This window comes from Pinus tabuliformis, chromosome 1_2, assembly GCF_031772625.1.
Source record: "Pinus tabuliformis cultivar Carrire ecotype Pingquan chromosome 1_2, CPIR1, whole genome shotgun sequence".
NCBI lineage: Eukaryota > Viridiplantae > Streptophyta > Pinopsida > Pinales > Pinaceae > Pinus > Pinus tabuliformis.
Window position 1 is genome coordinate 620652644 of NC_142298.1, and position 24727 is coordinate 620677370.

A 24727-nucleotide genomic window follows, 5' to 3' on the forward strand; every position below is an offset into this window, starting at 1 on the left:
TTGTACTTGAACATTAATCTCAACTGTGTATTTCTTAGAATAGACATGCATGAGTTTCTGATGAGGGAATCTTCAATTAACTAGAGTAGCACTAGTTAAGTGCATTAATGCATTAACTGACTGTTAACTCACTATTAGTTCCTCAAATAGTTTGGAACTAATTTAACTAGACTTAAATCAGTAAACTGAGTTAACTAATTACAACTCAAATATAACTCATTCTTATCTCCTTAATTTAAGGGATAACTCTTGCATGACTTCAGAAAGACTTCTAACTTTAATTTCTTCAACTAATTATTTTAAAATAAATTAATTAATTATTTCCAAGTAGCTTTAAGACTAAATTCGATTTTAATTCACAATTTAATTCAAGGACAAATTAAATTGGAATATTCTTGTTGCCATATTTCAACACTTCCTCTCAACAAGAAACGGATTATCTGCCACCTCGATCTTGTCTCTATGGAAATCGAATTTACACTCAGACAATGCCTTTGTCAAAATGTCAGCATCTTGCTCCTCTTTCGAAATATACTGCAGCAACATGATCCTCCTCGCTACACAGTCTCTGAGATGATGATACCGGATGTCGATGTGCTTGGACCTATCATGAAATACTATATTCTCAGAGAGTTTGATACAACTTTGATTATCACAATAGATCACAGTTGGATCCATCCTCTAATCAAACAAACCAACTAGGATTTTCTACATCTAGATGGCCTCACATGCTGCCTAACTTGCGGCCAAGTATTCTACCTCTGCTGAGCTGAGTACAACCAACCTCTATTTCCTAATGTACCAAGAAACTGCCACTGACCCAAGGTTGAAAATCCCTGCTGATGTGCTTTTCCAATCTGATGGACTCCCTGCCCAATCTACATCAGTGAATCCCTGTAGCTTCACTCCCTCTGCTCGTCTGTACCACAATCCATACTAAGATGTGCCTCTTAGGTATCTCAATACATGCTTTGCCACCTTCCAAAACATCTTGGTAGGTTGAACCATCGCTTGACTCAGTTGGTTCACCGCATAGCACAAATTTGGTCGTGTGTTCATTAAGTACATCAGTGAACACACAAGCTACCTGTACATAGTAGCCTCTACCAATTCTCTTGAAGTAGCAACCTCCTTCCTCCAGTTACCTGCTAGAGGAGTCTGCATGGACTTGCACTTCTCAATGTGGAATCTCCTTAGTATCTCGTTGGCATAATTGCCCTGAGACACAAACAATTCCCCATCCTTCTGCTACACTTCCATGCCAAGGAGGTAACGCATGAGACCCATGTCTTTCATCTCAAATTACCTTACAAGGTCCTCCTTGCAAGACATGATCAACTGATCATCACCAATCAATATGAGATCATCAACATAAAGTACAATGATAACCAACTTACCTTTCACCACGATGTGGTACAGGTTCGCATCCGCTTCACTCTTTGTGAAGCCCAACTTGGTGAAGTAGTTGTCTATCCTCATGTACCAAGCACAAGGTGCTTGCTTTAGCCCGTAAAATGCTCTCTTGAGTCGGCCCGCATGTGACTGATGATCAAAGGTCTCAAAATCTTCCGGCTACTCTATGTACATCTCTTCCTCAATCTAGCCATTGAGGAATGCAATATTCACATCCATCTGATGGATCTTCCAACCCATCTGTGCTAATAGTGCCAACATAGATCTGATAGATGAGTACCTTGTGATAGGAGAAACATTCTCATCATAGCCAATCCCCTAGACCTCTGAAAAGCGATGAGAAACAAATCTTGCCTTATGCTTCTCCACACTACCATCAACAGCTTGCTTTACCTTGTAAAGCCAACGGGAACTCACAACTGACTTCTTCTCTAGTCTCGGAACCATGTCCCAAACACTGTTATGAACTATGGAGTCATACTCCTCCACCATAGCATCAACCCAAATTGGCTGCTGCACTGCTTCCTCAAAGTAAGATGGCTCAGTCTCAACACGTTCCCTAGCAAGGGCCATGTATCTAGTGTACCTCTCAGGTGACCTCCTATGTCTGCGCTAAGAAGATGGTGCTCCCACATTCTCTCTCACATCCTCCAAAAATCTGTTAGCTTCTCTTGTGCACTTCCATACATCTATGGAAGACTTTGCTTTAGTGGATGTCTCCATTCCTGGAACCCTTTCATGTGGTTGTTCTACATCAATCTGAGGCTCATCCTCCTTAGGAACCAACATGCTAGGTAGTAGAGGTCCCGCGTAATGGTTTTGGGGCAGAAAGCCCAAGAAGTAGGATTAAAATATTGTAAAAACTCCGAAGTATGCGGAGTGCGAAGTGTAATAGATTGAGTCAAAGGGTAGTCCACCCGAAAATAATAAAAAGTAATGTAAATAGAGTCAGCCCGCGCAAGGATCGCGGGCCAGGGAGTGGTATAAATAGAGCGCGGCTATACGAGGGAAAGGCAGTTCTTTTGAGAGATGAAATGTAATGGGTTTTTAAAGTAGATAGTCTGAAAGCATCTGTAAGTTCGAGTCAAGGGTTGGGTAGTAGGTAGAGGCTCTGCAGCTATGTGCGTAGAGGCCTGGAAAGTCCGCAGCTGTGTGCGTGAACCCCTGCAGCTGAGTGCACAAGGTAGATCTGGATGTATTGGTGGAGAATAATAAGAAATATCAGTTTGTTTCTGTAAATTTTGTGTTATCGCTCATCTGTCTTTATGGTTTAATTTTCTATATCTGGTTAATGTACATGTGATAAGTGTATGCAAATCTAGGTCCATTTTTTGCGTGAATCGATTATGTTGGTTAAATGTTTGCTTAAAGACCCAGTTGAATAACTCTGAATCATAAGAATAGAACAGCGCAGTAATAAGAAAAATATAATCACTCTGGATCGGTCTGAACAACACGGAGTTGTAAACCAGTGCGCGAACCTCCTAGACCACACCAAGACATCCCTAGGGTGCGAAAACTTGGTTCCAGCACCCTCCCCTGCTACCTTTGGTGAGACCCTAGCCTGCACTCTGTGGGTTGTTGCCTAAAGGGCCGCTAGTTACGGGATTTGTTTGGTTAAATAACTCTTCCAAACTTGGGTCAGGCCCATAGCAGCTAACAAATGGTTCCATTGTCGAGACCAGGATCTGCCTAAGGGGTGTTTAGGTGTGGGACGCACGACCTTATAGGAAAAGAACGTTGAAAATTCAAGAGGATCAAGGATGGTAGTAGATCAAGGGTAACAATGGCAAACAAAATTCAATTACCAGTATTTAAGGGTCCCAAAGGTGAAGACCCCGAAAAATTTTGGTTTGTACTAAGATCAGTATGGAACACATAGCAAGTCATAGATGATAACATCAAGAAAGCCATCTTAGTCAGTGCGCTGCAGGATGTACATGAAGTATTCAAGCATTAACCCAACGACAGGGATAGCGGACATCGATACTGAATTGAAAAAGGAGTTTAGTCAGCCAAAGACAGAAGCGCAATCGATCATAGGATTCAAATAGATCACGATGATGCCTGGCGAGACCCTGTGTGATTGGATCAGAGGTTGAAAATCACCATTCACGAGGCCAACATGACCCTGATAGATGCACAGCACTGCGCTTGGTTCGTCGCATCGTTAACGCCATATCTGAAGTCAAGCAGAAGCGCTGGAAGCAGCGCTGTGGTTGTACAAAACCCTGGTATAGGACCCAGGGTTGGGAGTTCAACAAATCTAAGCACAGGTCCAAAATTTGTGTTTGGAGATACAAAAGTTAAAGCAAGATCAGATGTTGCGTTCCGAAATCCAAGAGGAAGTATGGTGTATAAAGTGTAGGGGCCAGGGACATGATAAAGGTCAATTTCAGGTCTCGGTGAATTTTGTGGTCATAGGGGGACCAACACCATTGCAACTAGAGGCACAGATAGGGCCGAGCGCGATTGCCTCGCTCTAGTGTGCAATCTATCAAGTAGGAGGAAATCACAACATGGATAATTGTCATCTATTGCCAAAATACAACCAGACCCCCCAGCAGCTCTTTTGCAACTTTTGTAGATCGGTGGGTCATGAAGAAAGAGATTGTCGTAGCTATCGAATGTTGATGGACCAGACACCGGCCAAACTGTAGACTAAGGTGCGAGGTCAGGATCCAGCCAAAGCGTTTCCACGCGGTGGGTTCAATGGACACGGTCGAGGACAAGGTGAAATGGGACCAGGAAGGGGTCGCGGGCAGCTAATTTGTTACAACTGTGGAGGACCAGGACATTACACATGGGATTGTACCAATCCAACTTGAGTAGCATGTCCTTATTGTGAGCAATTCAATCATGATCTGCTAGATTGCCCCGTGTTGATAGCACAAATTTTCGAAAAGAAGGCAGCGCCTCCTACAACAACACAAAATGTACAGATGATGAGATCCGAACCCCGTGACGACAAATGCATGGTCAACATGATATTGCAACATGGCACAACCACATGAGAAGTCGATAGGAAGACTAATATGGAAGCTGAGGAAAGCTTCACAGGAATCTCTACTCGAGGTAGTAGGGATCCGCTTGAGCCAACTAGGGATCCTCCGATGATGACTACCTTCTTAGAGACATGCATAAAACTGCTTCGCAACAACCGGGCAGTTAGAGGGTTATAGGAAGTAATTAATAGATGCACATGTTGGGGTAAGCCTCACACAATCCAGAAAATAGGAAGACACGCATCATGGACAGGTCAGGAAATGTGGGTAATGGCGCAGATTGGCGACTACGAGCTGGATCAGGTCATTTTGGCCCAGGGTTCTGATGCAAACGTATTGCCTAAATAGACTTGGGAGCGCATGGGTAAGCCTACACTACAATGGTCTCCTATCCAATTACAGATGGCCAACTAGTAGAAGATCTTGCCTATGGGATGACTGCATGGCATTACAGTAGATATTGATGGCCTAAGTACCCGAACGGATTTCGAAGTTATTGAAAACATGGACGAAACTAGTTCGTACCCTATGTTGTTAGGGATATACTGGGCCATTGATATGAATGGCGTTATTAACCTCAAATAGAGGAAGATGATATTCGAGAAGAAGTCGCTCAGGGTCTTTGTTCCTCCGGATCCAACAGACAGACCACGCTACATAGAACCGGCGCGTAGCGAAGAGAGGGGTGATGTATTAGATAGTATCTACAAAATTGCTGCACAGGAGGAGCGAAGATTCTTGCAGGGCTACGCGAATGATTCAGATGAGGAAGATGAGTGATTGCGCAATAGGGTGAACGAGGCTACCATGTTTCACTATAATATGATGATGAAATACCTATATTTCATTAAAGTTAAGAACCGCAAACTACCGATGTATGATAGGCTGACAGTAGTAGAGGATTTCCTAGTTAAATTCGAAAGTGCGGTACCAGAGTACCAACAGTTTGATGCACTCAAATGGGCATTGCACATGACAATGGTGTGATGGTGGGATACCCATGAAGGAACCTTCGAAGATTAGTGAAGCTATAGGTGCATGATGCAGATAAGATTTGGGAAGCCCGAGCTACAAATAACGGAGAAATATGATGGACGGGAGAATCTGCACATACATCTGAGCAAATGGACCAAAGCTTATGGTATGGAGCCTCAACCAGAATGGGTGCACTTGTTTTATCATACCTTGGATGTCATTCCAAGGAACTGGTATACGGAAATGGAACTCCCGCATGGCACTGGTGAGTGGGATATTCTGCGCGAAGGGTTTTTGTTGACATTTCTCTTTGAAGACCAATGGATGGATACTATGGATGACACATTACAGCTAGTAAAGGCCGCCATATTCAGAACACCACCGAAGCCAGAAGAAGTCGTGCCATCAGACTGGTCGCGACAGTTTTTCCAGGCCTTAGCATGTTACAATGTACAAGGAGAAGATGATGAGGATGATCCACTTAACATCAATATACCAGAAAACAAAGGGAGTCGTCAGATGCACGGCCCTAAGATAGAAGATCTAGATATCATGGCGCCATTGAAAACAAAACAAGTGAATATAGGAACAGAGGAAGAGCCGAAGTGTGCTACACTTGGGGACTACTAGGATGACGCCACGGTGGAAAAGGTCGTTGCACTGCTCTGAGAATACCATTATTTATTCCCTACAAAAATGACGGAGCTGAAGGGGATTCTAGGAGACCTAGGGATGATGAAGATAACTTTGAAGCCAGATGCGAAGCTAGTGAAGCAGCGACGCTATCGATTGAATCCATAATACAAAGCGAAGGTCTACGAAGAATTGGATAAGATGTTGGTAGCAGGAATTATTGAACCAGTCAAGGAGTCTGATTGGGTTAGCCCTATGGTCGTACAGGAGAAGAAACAGAAGGGGGAGATCCGCATCTGCAAGGATTTGTGAAAGCTCAATGATGCTTGTGTTAATGATCTGTTTCCAACACCCTTTACAGATGAGGTACACGAAAATGTGGATAGGCAGGAAGCATACACCTTAATAGATGGGTTCTCTAGGTAGCATCAGATCAAGATCATGCCAGAGGATTAGAGCAAGACAACATTCGGTACTGAAGGGGGTTGTTTTCAGTATACGGTAATGCCCTTTGGATTGAAGAATACGCCTACGATATTTTACCGTATTGTGGTAGCTGCATTCAAGTAATTTATCCACAAATTCTTATACGTCTACTTGGATGACTGGACCATATTTGGCCTAGTTAAGAAACATGTCATGATCTTACGATTGATGTTGGATACTTTTCGATGACACCAGATTGCACTCAACTTAAAAAAGTGTACTTTCCTCGTCCCTTTCAGGCACTTGTTGGGCCATGTGGTTTGTAAGCAAGGACTCATGGTGGAACTGACAAAGATCTCTATCATATTGAATCTGCAAGTGTTGCACAGTGTAAAGCAGCTATGTGCTACGTTGGGACACATGGGCTACTATCAGAAGTTCATCAAAACCTACGCCAAGATTACAGCTCCCATGGAGCAATTGCTAAAAAAGGATGCTACTTATTACTGGAACGAGGAGTGAAATAGAAGCCTAGAGACACTTAAGGAGAAAATGGCTTCAGCCTCTATATTGGTCTTTCCAAAATGGGACATCGAGTTTCATGTGCATGTAGACGTGTCCTGTATCAGGCTGGAAGTGGTACTCACTCAACTAGGAGTGAAGGGACTGGACCATCCGATTGCATTCGCAAGTCGCAGGTTGTCCAAAGTAGAGAAGAATTACTCTACTACTGAGCGAGAGGGATTAGCGATGGTATATGCACTCCAGAAGTTCCGTCACTATCTGCTCAGAGGAAATTTTAAGATGTACACGGATCACTTTGTGCTCAAGTACCTAGCGAATAAGCCTGTGTTGGGGGGGCACATTTGTCGATGGTTGCTGTTATTTCAAGAATATGATTTTAAGGTTGTTGTCACGCCGGGGCACTTGAATGCAAGGCTGGATCATTTTTCCCAAATTGAGATCAGCGAAGAACCAAAAAATCTAGAAGAGGGACTCCTGGACACCCAGTTATATGCCGTGCACATTGCAGATGGCCACTTTGAAAATATTATCCACTTTTTAACTACGGGCACTGCGCTGCAAGGGTGCAAAAGATTTGACCATCATTGCAGGTCACCTTTACAATATGGGCAATGATGAAATATTGCGTCGATATGTATCGGAATTCGAGCGTTAACAGATCTTGGCTGATGCACGTGGAGGGGTTGCTGGCGGACATTATGCGGGCTGAGCTATAGCCCAGAAGATTCTCCGCGCTAGATTATGGTGTCCTACTCTACATCAAGATTCAAAAGCATACTGTCGGGCCTGCGATGAATGTCAACGGATGGGCAAACCGTCGCGAAGGGATGGAATGCCACTTCAACCATAGATAATGCTACAGCCATTTGAGAAATGGGCGATGGACTTCATCGAGCCTATCGAACCATGAGGAAAGATGGGTGCACGCTATATCATCACTACGACTAAATATTTGACCCGATGGGCTAAGGCACAACCGGTTAAAGATTGCATGGTTGTGACAGTAGAAAAATTCTTGTTCGAGAACGTACTGACTAGGTTCGGTTGGCCCAAAATTCTCATGAGTGGTAGGAGAACAAATTTTTTTAATGAAACGATCAGCGTAGTCAATGAGGAATTCTAGATCTATCACCAACAGAGCATGCCCTACCATCCGCAAGTGAATGGGACCATGGAGGCATTCAACAAAATTCTGGAGATTGCGCTAACAAAGGTCTGCAATGCATGACGAAATGATTGGGATTTTCTCATTCCTGTCATGCTATGGGCATACAGAACTACATGTAAGAGGTTGATAGGCCAGCCACCATTTCAGTTAGTTTATGGCAAGGAGGTCATCGTGCCTAAGGAATATATTGTGCCTAGCCTGTGGATCGTAGCAATCAGAGGTATGGCAGACCACGGGGTCCTAGAAGAGCGGCTCGCACAACTAGAAGAATTGGAGGAGGAATGATTTTTGGCTCGATTCCATTAGCAAGTCCAGAAACAATGTGAGAAAGCATGGAATGATCACCATATCAAGGTACGCATTGTTAAAGAGAATGATCTAGTATTTCTTTATGACAATAAGTTTGAACAATTCTTGGGAAAAATCCACATGCACTGGTTGGGACCCTATGTCGTCAAAGAAATCACTGTTGGGGGCGCGATTTAGCTCGCTAAACTCAATGGAGACCCCTTTCTAGGAAGGGTGAATGGCAGTTGCCTCAAGCTCTACACGGGCGGGCTGACCGCCTGACTAACCATTCAGAAGATAGTCTCACCACTCCACCTAGTTGGAAGAGAGCGGGGGATGATAAAGTAGCCTGGGGGATAGATGCGCGAGTACTATGGTATGTGTACATTTGACCATATGCAAGGGTTTCGGTCACATGAGAAGGACGAGTCAGATATGGAATGAATGGTTACAGATTCCACACGGGAATGTTACACAAATGGGAAAAAGCGGCAATCACTGCATTTGAATTTCCCATGACTTATAAAGTATCAAGGGGAGTCCACTGGGTGGCCTACGTTTCGGAAACACAGATGGAGCTGTTCATTATTTATACAAAAGGTATGCACCCGAAGGTAGTAATCTAGCCAATAGAGAGGCAGGATTCTCTAAGGAGTATGTGGGTGACAACTGCAGGCATCCTGCAGGCTGCAGCATCACCAGTAGGAGATGTACCAGAAATAAGGGAACACGAAGTAGAATTTGTCTAGAGGCCATTGCCTTGCCTAGGAACAGGTCGGCGCACTAGAACAGAACAATGAAAGGATGAGAAGATGGCGACCACAGGTAGATATGCAGTTAATAAGTTGTCTTTGATGTCCCTCGAAGATTTGGTTCTTGTGGACAACAACCAGGGTCTTGCAAAATTGGAACACAAGTTGCAGTGGATGGTGCGAAGGGTAGGTACGAAGGTCAGAAGGAGTTGTAGTGGTACCAGGAGGCAGCTCCCTTGCTCGCGCTAGAACCCTCAGAGGGGGTGTTCTGGGTTAATCGAGCAAAGTAGAATGAGCATTATCGGTTGTGGCATGTGGTAGAAACACTGAAGAAGAAGATGGCGAAAGCATTGCAGAAGACAAGGAAGGAGCAGCAGGACAATGAGCACCACTCAGAGGGAGGCAAACTGCGAAGCCAAGGCAGAGTGTCTAGCCGTACCAACGAGTGACTTGAGATGAGTCATGATGATTGTGTTGGGGGACTATTGGGTAGTAGAGGTCTTGCGTAATGGTTTTGGGGCAGAAATCCCAAGAAGTAGGATTAAAATATTGTAAAAACTCCAAAGTATGTGGAGCACGAAGTGTAATAGATTGAGTCAAAGGGTAGTCCACCTGAAAATAATAAAATATAATGTAAATAGAGTCAGCCCACACAAGGATCGCAGGCCAGGGAAGGGTATAAATAGAGCATGACTCTATGAGCGAAAAGCAGTTCTTTTGAGGGATGAAATGTAATGGGTTCTTAAAGTAGATAGTCTGAAAGTGTCCATAAGTCAGAGTCGAGGGTTGGGTAGTAGGTAGAGGCTCTGCAGCTGTGTGCGCAGAGGCCTGGAAAGTCCATAGCTATGTGTGCAGACCCTTGCAACTGAGTGCGCAGGGTAGATCTGGTAATTTTGTGTGATCACTCATCTGTCTTTATGGTTTAACTTTCTATATCTGGTTAATGTAAATGTGATAAGTGTATGCGAATCTGGGTTCATTTTGTGTGTGAATTGATTATGTTGGTTAAATGTTTGGTTAAATACCCAGTTGAATAACTCTGAATCATAAGAATAGAACAACGCAATAATAAGAAAAATATAATCACTCTATATCGGTGTGAACAACGCAGAGCTGTAAACTAGTGCGCGAACCTCCCAAACCACACCAAGACATCCCTAGGGTGTGGAAACCTAGTTCCAGCACCCTCCCCTGCTACCTTGGGTGAGACCTCAGTCCGCGCTCCACGGGCTATTGCTGAAAGGGCCGGTAGCTGCGGGATTTGTTTGGCTAAATAACTCTTCCAAACTTGGGTCAGGCCCATAGCACCCAACACAACAATTCCTCCACAGCCTATTGTTGGAGCTCCCTCTCAAGGGAAAATCGCATGGCCTTCTACTCATCAAACTTGAGATCTCTGTGAACCACTATCCTCCAACTAGTAGGTAAGTACACCCAATAGTTGTGAGGTGTATCATTGTACCCCACAAATATCCCCAACTCTGTTGTCAGCTCAATCTTCTTCCATGTATCCTTTGTCACATGGAAATATACCGATGAGCTAAAGATCCTAAAGTGACCCACATATGGTATCTTACTAGAGAAAGATTCCTCTGGTGTATTCATCCCAAGTATGTAATGCGGGATTATATTCTGCAAATAGACTGCTGTGTTGCATGCCTCAGCCCACAAGTGAAGTGGTAGGCCTTGGTCATGCAGCATTGCCCATGTTGACCCTATAATAGTTCTGTTCTTCCTCTCAGCCACCCCATTGTGCTGTGGGTTATGAGGTTCCATCAACTCTCGTTTAATTCCTTCCGCTGCATAGAAGTCCTTAAAGTCTTGAGAGACATATTCTCCACCATTGTCACTTCTCAAGGCCTTGATATTCTTGCTTGAATCTTTCTGGACCAAAGCTATGAACTCACAAAACTTTTTGAAATTTTTGCCCTTCTTCTACATGAAATAAATCCAGCATTTACGAGAATAGTCATCAATGAAAATCACATAATAGCTTTGCTTTGCTGTGGATGTCATCGAGAATGGTCCACACAAATCAGTATGAACTCGCTCTAAGATAGCCTCTGCTCAATTGTCTCGATCATGAAAGGAAGACTTGGTGTACTTTCCCAAGGTATAACCTTTGCATGTGTCAACTTGCTCAAGATTACCTTTGGGAAGTCTTGTAGATATCTACTGCATTATCTTCAAAGCCCCATGATGCAAATGGCCCAACCTCCCATGCCACAACTCGCCAATGTCTTTGCTTCACACTGATTCTTCTTTCATACTCATTGTTTCACAATCATATACCTCTATTTTATAGAGATCCTTCACCCGAATCCCTATCCTCTTGGTCTGACCCATGGCTATGTGTCTTAGGAATGCCTTTCCTTTACTGAAGACAACATCGTATCCTTTTTCCTCCAACATCGCGACTGATACCAAGTTCTTCTTTAGTCCAGGCACATACATCACATCTATCAAGGTGAGAGGAGCTCCATGCTCCCTCTAAAAAGAAAATGTGCCCATTCCTGAAACACTATACCTTCCATCGTCACCCATATCTATGCGCATCTTGAGGTCTTTCTCCTCCAAGGCACTGAATAAATTTTTATCACTGGTCATGTGGAATGAGGCTCCACTGTCAAGATACCAGACACAACCCGTCATCGATGACACCATGCATGTGATGAGGGTAAAGTCCATTTTGAACTGAGAGGCTAATGCCTCACCTTTCGATCCTTCCGAGGATCCCTTCTTGTACTTCTTCAATGGGCAATTAGCTGAATAATGTCCCATCTTGTGACAATTAAAGCATCTTACTTTAGACATGTCACCCTTCTTCCTTCCATGAGAAGAATTCGATTTGAAATGGGAAGCCTTCCCTTTCCCTTTCCTTGCTTTACTTGCTAAGGCCATATTTTCTTCATCATCATTCTTGGATGAAGAACCATCTTGTGTGCTCTTCCTGATCTCCTCTTGCATAAGATCTGACCACGATCATTTTGAATCAGGTAGTTTCTCGCTTCCATTCATAGAGTCCTGGTAGCTATTCCAACTCTTTGGAAGGCCAAGGAGAGCGAGGCTCACCATATCATCATCGACAGTAGTTATTCCCACATTGCCAAGCTCATCTCTATAGGTGGTGAACTTGTTCAGATATATGGAAATAGTATCTCCCTTCTCCATCTTGATTCTTCAAAGCTTCTCCTTGAGCGCCAATTTCTTCTGGTCACTACTATTCTGGTAGAGGTCCTTCAATGTCTTCCACATTGAAAATGGAGTGTCCTTCCCATGGAGACTCGAGACAATATAATCTCAAACTCCCTCAAGGATGATCCCTCTCACCTTCGCCACACACTTCTTCCACTCAGCCAACTCTTATACATTAGTTGATGTTGGCTTTGGGATTTCTTGATCAATGAATTCCTTCAACCATGTCTTCTAATACAACCTCCATTCTATCTTTCCATGCTATGTAATTTTAGCTACCTTCCAACGCATACTCGAGTCTCAAGCCATAGGATGCCATTGGCCAACCTTAAAGTATGATATGAATTCGATTTTCACCTACAACCCCGAACTTTAAAACTCAAATTCTCTTCTCAGTATACGGTTCACATCTCTGATACCATGTAGAAAATCTATGATATGTTAACCCGATAATGCAATATAAATCAAAGAAGAATACTATAACGTACTTCCACTATCAATTTGCAGAAGCTTAAAGATCGAGCTGAACAATATAACAAGAAGAAGAAGAATCAATTGCACAATACACATGAAAATACTTTGGGGAAAGTCTCAGATAAAAACCCCACACTATTGTATTATCATACATGGTGGAAATACATAGGAATTATACAAAGCCTTAGCTTTCACGACTAGTGATCTCTCAGTACAATCCTCATAGATGCTCACACGCAATCTTGGCTTCTCTCCAACCTTCCTCTCTTCCCTCCAAGCTCCTATTCCCTTGTGATGTTCCTTGTGGATGATTAGCCTATTACCAAGTGGAAAAACAAGACTTCAAAATTGCGCAATCCTCAAGGATGAATCCTTGACTGCATGCATTAGTTTTCTCCATGAGAAAACACATGCAACTGATAGTACACTATCCTTAAACTTTAATCTCAACTAGTTATTTCTCAGAATAGACATGCATGAGTTTTTGATGAGGTAATCTTTAGTTAATTGGAGTAGCAGTAGTTGAGTTCGTTAATGCATCAACTGACTGTTAACTCACTATTAGTTCCTCAAATAGTTTGGAACTAATTTAACTGGACTTAACTCAGTAAATTGAGTTAACTAATTATAACTCAAATATAACTCAATCTTATCTCCTTAATTTAAGGGATAACTCTTGCATGACTTCATAAGGACTTCTAACTTGAATTTCTCTAACTAACTAATTTAAAATAAACTAATTAATTATTTCAAAGTAGCTGTTAAGACTAAATTCGATTTTAATTCACAATTTAATTGAAGGACAAATTAAATTGGAATATTCTTGTTGCCATATTTCAACAGTATTTCCAGATAGGCAATTGGAAATATGAGAGGAACGCTTTAGCAAGCATTGTGAAAACGGAATGAGATGTGGGGGGTTGTTCTACATACCATTTTGTAGCGTCTCTAATGAGCATGCATTGGAAGAGCCAAAGACAAATGGAGTCATCGGTTATGGAGTTGGATGAATACCACATGTAGAAGGATTTGACATGGTTGCTAGGATCCCCTCCAGCATTACCCTCAAACTTCGGGATGTTAGAGGGAAGCTTAGTCGACATAGAGGGCCAACTAGTATCATGGTGTATGGGATCGTTTACCAACTGGTTAAAATATGGTAGAGTTAACCCAGCCATAAAGGAGAGCATGGGGGATACTAGAATGGTTCCTGAGACCGCTCCTCTTGATGTGACCACCAGGATAGAACCGGGTCCAACACCAGGTTGGGTTCCTGCACCAACTGTGGGTCCAAACATGTTGACGATATGCGATGAAGGAGGCTCGAATCAGATGAAGAACCAAATGAACTAGGGGAAGAGTCTGTGTGGGGACTCGGAGGGCTATGAACTCGAACCCAATGGGGAGGGGTAATATGCCCAAGAGAAAAATGAAGGTGAAGGCCTAATAGTCTCCGTGAAAAATGCCTTGGTGGCGCAATGGTGGTAGGACACACATGACATGGAAATGGTGAAGGGAGGTCAACAATATGCCTTTGTCTCAATGAGGGGAGATAAATTTATTATGTTAAGTTTTGTCTTGGTGGTGTAAACCAAGCACCCTTCACTTAAGATGTGTTTTCTTGTGCAAGTGTATTAATTGATTAAGCCTAGATTTTGTTTGTAAAAAAAGGAAAAAAAGCTTGCTGAAAATAAACTAAAATTAATAACAAAAAATGAACAAAAAAATAATAAACTAAACCCCACCCAAAATGGGTTCACAAGCACTATGTTGGTTGGTGGCTAAACTGATGGAAAATAGACTGAAACAGTCAAGAGGTCTAAATGTTGGTGTGACTCATATCAAGTGACACTATGCTACTGGAAAGTGGTGCAAAAACAACAAAACTAGAGGGGAAGATGGTTGCAAAAAGATAGGGCGATAGGTGGAACTCCTACGGCAACCGATGGGACCCCAAGGCAAATGACCAAACAAGTTAAAATGTGATACTATGGATGGTAACAACCTAGCTTAACAAATCTGAAACAAAGAGGTACAAATCTAGAAAATGTGGCTAAAAGCACTGTAGAAACTCAAACTACTTACTCAGCTAAAATCCTCATAGTAAGGTGGAAGCATACTAGAAGCCCTAGGGGAGGCTAAATTCAACTTTGACGAGTAAATAAGAGTGGATCAAGGCCTATGTGGGGTGAGACAGAGGTGAGAAAACCCAGCAGACAGCTCTCTGCAAAACCGAGAAATAGATCTGAGAAAAACCCTAAAACCCAAAAATCATAGGTACTAACATGTTTTCCTATAGGGATCACACTTTTTGGGCTGATAAGTGCACCCTGGCCTCCAGATCGAACTTTTTGGGCCAAAAAGTGTGATTTCTACTCTGTGAATCTTGATCAGAAAATCTTGGAAAAAAGTGGCGCCTTTGTCACGACTGGTTCTTGTGACCTGCAAAACCGACCAGAAAAGTTGCGGAAGTTAGAAATTTGATAGATATAGGGTTAAAAAACTAGGAAACATCAAGAGAATTGAAAAAATAATAAACCCTAAGCTAAAAACTGAAGGTCACCTAGGTTTCTAGATTTGAAGTATAAAACCCAACAGAGTCGCCAATTTTGTTGTAGTGTTTTCTCCTAAAAAATGTACGAAAGGAACCCAGTTAAGATTGTGGGTGACAAACAATCTAAACAATATAAATGGCTTCTAAATATTGTAGATCTACAACAACTACTAGAAAGAAAACCTGCCAAAGTCTAGATCTATGCCACAATCATAGTTAACGAGCAAAAAGAAAGAGTAATAACTCCAATAATCCAATGGAAACTAGATATGTAAAGAATAATTTTATTATAACACCTATGAAGGGAAAAAATATATGTTACTAGCCCCCCTCTATGGGATGGGTTCTTGGCTATCCTCAAACGTCTTCAGCTTGTGTAGAGTCTCTCTCCTCTGTAATGTGTAAACCCAACAAAAATGTGGTGTGCGACAATGAAAATAATCAGAGTTACAACAATGAGTGCAACAATGAAAATAATCAAAGGTGAATAATGAATGAAAAACTGATCTATTTATAACAAAATATTGAGTAATCCTTGAATAATGAGCAATGATAAAATATTATTGATCCCATTCTTGGAATAGCCAGTTGAAATATTTTATTATATTTGGTTAGGAGGGAAAACGTATTTAAACTTTTATTTAGAAATAATAAATAAGTAAATTATTTGTTTATCATCTCAAGGAATTAGTTAAGGAATAATAAACAAATAAGGATTTATTTAGTTATTCCTAAGGGATTTAGTCAAATTTGACAAATAATAAAAATTAATTAGTGCTTAATTAATTATTCTTAGAGAAAAATAAGATAATTAATGATTTACCTGTTTATTTTTCATGATTGGGTCAAATATGACAAGTAATAATTGAACAATGGTTTAATTAATTATTCCTAGAAGAAAATAAAAGAAATAATGATTTATTTAATTATTCTTCATGGGTTTAACTATAAATTACTTAACAAAGGTGGTTTATTAAGTAATTTCGCACAGCGAAAGCAATTTTACTATGGTAAAATTGGCTTTACATGGTGTTCTTCGATCCATCTAGTAAATAAGGCTAGATGATCAATTTTTTGGTGATATATATATATATATATATATATATATATATATATATATATATATATATATATATATATATATATATATATATATATATATATATATATATATATATATATATATATATATATATATATATATATATATCGAGTCTATCAAACTTTTTACATCAAATTCTCAAAAAATAAAGTGTTCTGGGACACTTGGCTTTCAAAGCCTATGAATGTGTAAAATAGATAGAAAGGCTTGCACGGTGCTCATGGTAGCACGAGAGTTCTCTAATCACTTGGCCTAGTAGTCGATGTAGTCTTGTGGATGCTCCCACTGCGTGTCTCTGCCAGCACAGTGGCACCTTGTCTATAATATCATACTCTTGAACTCCCTGAGTAGTCACATCTAGGTTGCGCTCCATCTCGGTTAAGGGGTCTTCCCCTTCGTCATAGTCAGCATCCACTATATGATGAGAAACCTGTCATGCTATTGGAAACATGCCAGGCAGTCTTTCCATTCCCACACCTTCACATTTATCATAAGCTGAGTCTCAGTTTACACTTTTACAAAAAAAATCATAAGACTTGAAAAATTCAAAAAAACAAGTATTTACCTGCATCAGTCCATTGTTCTCTCAGTGGCAGAGGTAGATCTAGATCCCATTTGAAATTCATGCTGGTATATGCATAGTCATCCACCATGAGTAATTAGTGCTGCAGGAAAGTAAAAAAATTTGGAGTGTAGCGCATCTGCTAATCCGTCCCTCCTTGGGGAATGAGTTGACTCCACCTCTCTAGCCTCAGGTCTTGGGGGGCATGATCTCGTACCTCTACCCACAGATACCAGAATAAGGGCACCCGCTCTAGGAAGAAATTCACCAGTATCAAGCTAAACCCAAAGTATTTCAGGTTTCCCTGCTTCCTTTTGGTCAACTATCTTTTCATATTCGCCAGAAGGCGTTGACACCAGTTGAATATGATGGGGGTCAGACACTCAACTGCATACTGGAATTGGGATTTTGAACTCTCATGCAGGGCTTGCATCCCATATATGTGAGCTATGGTGTAGAGGATGGTTCATAAAGGAATTTTGTTAGTGACCATGGCGATCTTAACCTTCCCACCCCTTGTCATCTTTGCACCTAGGCAATGCCCCCTAATCATAGCTCTAGTACTCTCACCACCCGGGTGAGATACAAACAGTTGGACTCACTCTCCTCTTTGGGACAATCCTGTGATGAAATAAATGTTCGATTCTTCTATTTCCAGTTCTTGGCATTTGATTTTTGAAGATCTCTTGATCCACATCCCAAAGACTGATCAAATAGGGCAACAATTCCATCTGAGTCCTCAGTCGCGTGGTCCTAAAGAACTTTAGCAACCCAAAATCTCTCAAGGCATTGATGCATTTTGGATTCTGGGCTTCTTGGTGGTCTTCAGCCTCGTGGCATCTTTCTTTCCATTCTAGAACCATGATCTCCTACAAAACATCATTTAGCACCAATTAAAACCTTTTTCATGGATTGAAATTGAGAATTTTTGCTTAAAATAAGAGTTTTTCCTAAAACAATTCTGCCCTGGCACCATCACATCTATTTTTAATTATAGCCTGATGTCATCACGGGTGTATTTTAGCTTGAGAGAGGTTATTGTGGGTCTAATTACCAAACCCGCAATGATCATCGATGCTCAAAAATTTGAAAATCCTCCCTTTTAGCATAAAAAATTCAATTAAAGATGCATGAAAATGTGATGGAATGCAAGAGCAAGGACAAACCTCTTACTTGCTGCAAATAGTTCATGAAATGGTGCCCCGAATCTCCCACAATGGTCACTTGAAAAATGAGCAAATTAGGGCACAAATTCACTTTCAAAACTTACTATGGTGAAATGGTAAAAGATAATGTTACTTTTGGTTATTTATAAGTTTTAAAGTCATTTTTTGTCAATATTTTAATAATATTTTATTATTATTTCTTGATATTAGTGATGGGTGCATTTCTTTGTGTAGTTACAAGTGATTTCAGTGGACAGTGATTATTTTTGACTGATTCTCACAAGTTTTCATTTTATCTCTTTTTTTGAACTCTTTAAAAATAAATGAAAAAGGAACCCCCTTGGAGTCATCTTTAAGCTCTTTTTCTGACTCCTGAAACATGAAAATATCGCTAAGTATTTGTCATTTTGAACTTGTTAAAATTAAATGAATCGAGTTCACCTTAGTATATGTTTACCCTTCTTCCAGGGTGAGATTGACTATTTACAAAAAAGGTACACCTTGATCAACATGGTTAATAGGTTCTCTCGAATTATTTTTTTCTAACTTTCGGGTTCGAGGGACAAATTATGAAAAGGGACATGATGGAGTTTTCTTTTTTGTCTCTTTTTTGAACTCTCAAAATATGAAAAAGAAACCGAGTTGTTCTTACATCAGACTTGTTAAAATTTTACAACGAAAGACTTGTCACCATGATTACATCAATTTTCTCCTTGTTAGGGCTCGTAAAACCTACTAGGATGGATTCATCCAAAGGATGAACATACATGACAAGCATATGTTATCCCCTTCAAGCTCGTGTTCAAAAATAATTGAGGTACTCACTAGAAATAGTGGGGAGAAATGAAAATGAAACATCTCTTGTATAGGTAGCATGTCGCTCTTAAACATGACACTCTTCTACTTCTCATGTCAAGTTTGGGGTATCCTTAGTCAGTAACTTGTCCTCCCAGGTTTGGCTGATCTATTTTGCCTCTCATATGACTATTCTATTTCGTCATCATGACTTATGGTCCTGTTTTGAGTCAAATGCTGCCACACTCCGGAGTTGTGTTGCCGATTTTCAAGAGAAGTCCTATGTACAATCTATTACTTATACATCGTCTGAAATTTGTTACATTCTTTGATCATATTCATTTCATTCAACTTTATTCCTTGTTTCATGTTAATGATGGGGGATTCATCAAGGCCCTCCTTTGACGAGTCACTTCATGTCGACTTCAGCTCATTATCTAGGAAGATGACTTAGAAACTCGTTTTTAGTACCTTAGAGCTTGCATGGCTTAATGGAAATTTTTTCACATCAGATGATAGGTTTCCATCATTGGCCTTTAATCGGGTGATTCCATGTGTGTTCGACTCCAAATTCATTTTTCACATTCAAGGATTGTACTATTGTACCTTAAGAGCCATTGTCATTACTGGTGGTTTATCTCGTGCCTGTTAACGGTTCACATCATTGATTAGTAATCATATGGTTTTCTAGTATGTTAGACTTCAACACATCCATTCGCATGTTAGAAATTGTACTTTGATCGGGTTGGGATGGAGCACAAGACCCTGAGTTTAGTCTACTATGAATCAGGCTGCATGGAGCTATGCATCATTCATGATTGTACACATGTTTCTACTATGCGGATGGTTGTGACCATACCGTGGGACTTTAAATTTATGATGATCCTTCCATTATGGATGGCTGCGCCCATTCCTTGGATCTTAGATTTACATATGATCCTCATTATATGGATGGTTGCACCCATACCATGTATCTTTTCATATAGTCCTCCTTAGCCAGATCGCTACATCCATGCTGTGGACTCATGTTGTTCTATGAGATATGTATATGTATATATGCGTTCTTGATTTGTAGGTCTCCTAACAGTGGTCATCCTCGTCCTTACAAAAGCTCGTAAAGCATCTCACCCATCACTCCTTGTTCTGCCTTCATGCTTTAGGGGGCATCTATTACATAGTATTTTGTCACACCTCTTGCACTTCCCTGTGACATACCTTGAAGTGCTCGAAACACGACCATCATGCAGTGTACATATTCATATATGCAAGTCAGATCCTTCCTAAGGCACTGATTGCAAAATGCCTTCAGCATCCCAACTCTAAAACCCTAATTTGAGAATCATCACCCTTATGAGACTCAAAACAACAATGAGTGCCTGTTGCACTATACTTGACCATCAATGACATCGCTCTGTTCAATTGTATACCTACAATGATCCCAAAAAGGAAATTTTCCCAAAGAGTATGAGAAGCTTTGTGATCTAGAAGCTTCCAGAGCGGCGAGCTGGAGGTTGTTCAGCATAGATGAGGTCAAATTCTCCCAACTTGGCCTCTTGGTCTTATCCCTATAAGGTACCTCCTTGAGATAAGGGCCTACTCCTATCTTTGGAGAGATCCTAACTCTCTTTCCTAGCCTATATATTCATCCTCTCCCATTCCCAAATGGTTGGTCTATGTCTATTTACACCCTTATGCTAAGATTGTGCCTATATGCTACTCATTTGGCTTGGAGGAGTGCTCGGAGAGCTTATCTTGGACTTGGATATTCATTTCAGGGAGAGCCTATCAACATCAAGTCTTGGTTGTATGCTTCCCCTTATTTTCTACTAATATAGAATTGTTGGTTCATTTGCCATTGATGTGTATGCTCATGTATCATCTATCCTAACATAGCTTGATTAGCTAAGTAGGCTTCCTTTGAATATGTTGTTTGTATTTGCATGCTTTCTTGTGTCTTGATCTCTTGTGTAGGTGCATAAACGCTAAGAGAATCAGGAACGAGCCCGTGACACAAGTGATTAAAGGTCTTCAACAAAGGAGATCGAGATAACATCAGAACAGGGTAGGCCATCTTCTTCATTTCTCTTTTCAATTGCAACTTAGGAAAGTGTCTGGTAGATTGTCACTTATGTTGCTAGACCAACCCATTGGACTAGAGGGATCGTCTCTATCCATAGAGAGGATTTACCTAGACAACACCTAGTGATCTAGGATTGGATTGCGGTAAATCGTAAGAGAAAAGGAGACAAAAAATTCCTCAAGGATAGTGATGTATTCCAGATGGCATTAGAAGTTTGGTTCAGTTGTGATCAGAGCACTAGTTTTGGTGTGATCATGGCTTGGCAAGGGTGGAGGTGTTTGAACCTCTAGATTCCCTTAGTTTTTTCTGCATTTTTTTACCTATGAGATCCAATATTCATGCTTGGAATATGGCACAGGGGTGACTGGTTGAAATAAATATTTCGTTCAGCCATGTCTACGGTCGGGTGGCATGTGGAAGTCTCAAACCTAGTCATGTTTTCCTATGATTAATGAAAGCTAAGTTCTCTTGATTTTTCACTTCTTTATATGTGGATTTAATGGTTATTACATATTTGTTATTTACATGGTTTTATGCTAGTTATAGGCATGGTTCATGCCATGGTTATTTCATGTATTTACTTTTAATTGTTAAAATGATGGATGAAAGACATAATTAATGTTATAAGAGTTCAAGGGATAAGGTGGTGATCCTTCTTGTCATTTTTCGTAAGAGTTTTTAGTCATTGATTCTCTGTCTTGTATCCTAGACCTGTAGTCTAAATTGACGCCAAGTTTTTGATAGAATGTCAATCCTAGTTGGGGATGGTCAGGCCTAGTCTCGAGGTTGTTTTTTGTTTTATTAGAATTTTCATCCTGTGTTTGATGGATTCTGAAAGTTATAACAAGTTCTGGGCAGTGACTGGAATTATGGGCTAGAAAAGTGCCTTTAATTCTGTAGACGCTGGCATAGGTCTGTTGGGAAAGGTCCCTAGATGCTGGATTGCAATCCTATGAGAGTGTCAAGAGGTCCCCTGATGTTGGAATTCTTATAAGATGAGGGAATCCAGAGGCCAAGATGTCTAAAAGATCAGCAGGACCAAGGGGCAAGATGTCTGAGTGGCTGAGATGTCTCCTGGGGATGTTGTTGGTGACGTGGAAGGCATGGTTGATGTGTTTTATCGATTCCATTTCCTTAAGGTTGCCAAGGAGGTTGAATCCATTCATAGTGGCCTCTCTCGTCACATGTTTACCTTGGTTATCGAGTTACTTGGGTATATTTGGGAGGAATGTGGTTATAGATTGGTATGAGAGCATGGTTCACCCCTTGGAGTCAATTGGTGGTGTGTGGGTCATGCATTCATGTCGGTTGCATATGCGTTTCTTATTCTTGTAGTCCATGTTCTTGTTGCATTGCATGGTGTTGATCATGGTTGTAGTGATGTCACCATGTGAAGGTTGATGTTGTTGTTGTGTAATGCATTAGTCATGAATGCATGTCAGTTGTATATGCATTTTTTACACATGTCATTGTCTATATGTTTTCATGCATGCATTAGCATGGTGAAGGTTGTTGTGCATGAGGTCATTATAAGAAATTAAGTCATCATGATTTTGTCAGTTGTTATGATTTTGATGTGTTGCCTGAGGTAGAGTAGGAGATGTAGATCATCAAAGTTAAGTTGCAGCATTGGACCTTGAGGCAAGAGCATGTTGTCATACAGGTTTGGATGTTGGGCATGCAGATATGTTAGTTAATGGAATGTTATATGAATTAGGGTTATATATGTTAGGTTTATGTACATGTCTATTGATGTTATGGTTACATACATGATAGATGCTAGTTGATTAGTGTAGTCATATGCACAAGTGTCAGATAGTCATGAGTGGTAGTATCATGTGGTTGTATGCATTTCTCTTGTTGTTTTATGTTAGATAACTTGATCATTATGGTGTATGTTGTTGATGAGAATGATATATAACATGTTTTTGTTATATGCTAGTAACTTGATTATTAGGGTTGTTACATTAAGATCTTGATGTTATATGTATCACACTAAGTTGGATCATTCTATGCAAATGGTTAGGGCTATGACATTTAGGTATTAGTTAATTTGTTGTGATATTATGACATACTAATCTAGATTGACTATGCATATGTGATTATTATGTATTAATGATAATTGTTTATGCATTTATATTAATGATAATTGTTTATGCATTTATGATGTCAACATGTTAGCTAGTGACTATTATGGATATCATGACCTTATTTGTGGTTGAGTTGATATGTTGTGAACTTATATCATGCTAATCTAGATTGATTGTGAAGACAATATTTCCTCCCTTGAGATACATTAAGGTATGAGCTTTCTTATGCCATCTACTTTGTTCCTGAATGTATGATTATGTCGCTTAATTGGTGTTTGAGTGTTGTTGTCTATTATGTCACCTATCTGTTGTCTGAATGTTTCATTACTTGCATGATATGAGTATGCATTTGTAAGATTTCCTGAATGAATGATATTATTTTAAGATGGTTGTACTAATACATATGCGTTGAGATAGTTGATATGCACTTAAGTGTAGTAGGTGACAGTTGTAGCATTATGCCTGATGACTATGAGTTGACTATGGATTATGACATGATTGCTAGCTTTGGTAAGGGTCGATTTCAAATTTATAGATATGATTGTCTTTATATTTGGAACATGTGGTTGACATGCATGAAGAGTTGCAGGAAACATGCTTGGTATTAGCATGACAAGGTAATAGTTGATGTATTTATATAACTAATAGTTGGGTGATGTGACATCATCTAGTAAGCCTCGATTCCAACAAGATAAAAAGGTAAAAGAAAGGAACTTGGAAAAAATTCCTTTCTCTATGTTTGGAAACCCTAATTTGAAACGAATGAGTGATTTACATACAAGAAGTCTTCTTAACCTTGATTTGTCTGAAATTATGTGGATAGGTGATATATTCATGGACATGTATTTGACAGGTATAGGAACTGGTGTCAAGTTAAAGCTAGACCTGTCAAGGGAATTAGAGTCCCTTGAGAGATGGCGTGGATGTTTTCAGTTGCAAGCAATGTCCCTAACACAATAAGGTAAGGTAAATAATGTATTGTTATGTTTATTTAAGAACTAACAATTATGTGTTGATGACATTATGATGCAAGGGATTGCACGGTAAAAAAATTGCCATGAAATATTGAAGAAGGTGCAGGCTGAGATTTCCCTTAGAAGAACTGAGAACCATGGGGATTGAGTCATGGTGTATGTTTTTAGTCTTGTTCTTATGGTATTTTGTTGATTTTTTATGCTTGATTGTGGTTTTCTTTGCATCCTGTGCATGGCCATTCAACTTTGGTTGTGGTGCTGTATTTTTGTTGGTTTTCCATGGTTTTCTTCTTGTTTGTTTCTTGTCTTGCCTTTTAGGATTTGAGTCTTGGGAATTGGTTTTGGAAAGAGGAAATTTAATGGAGCTGAGGGAGAGTGGTGTGGTACCCAACAGGTAATGTAAGACACATATGAAGCTCAGTGCATGAGTAAGTGCAGTGGAGGGTAAGAGTATGACAATCAGTTGGATTAGTTGGGTCCATTGGTGTAAATGGATGATGGTAGGACAATCGTGAGAAAGGTAACAAGAAAGGTGAAGTAAATGGATTTG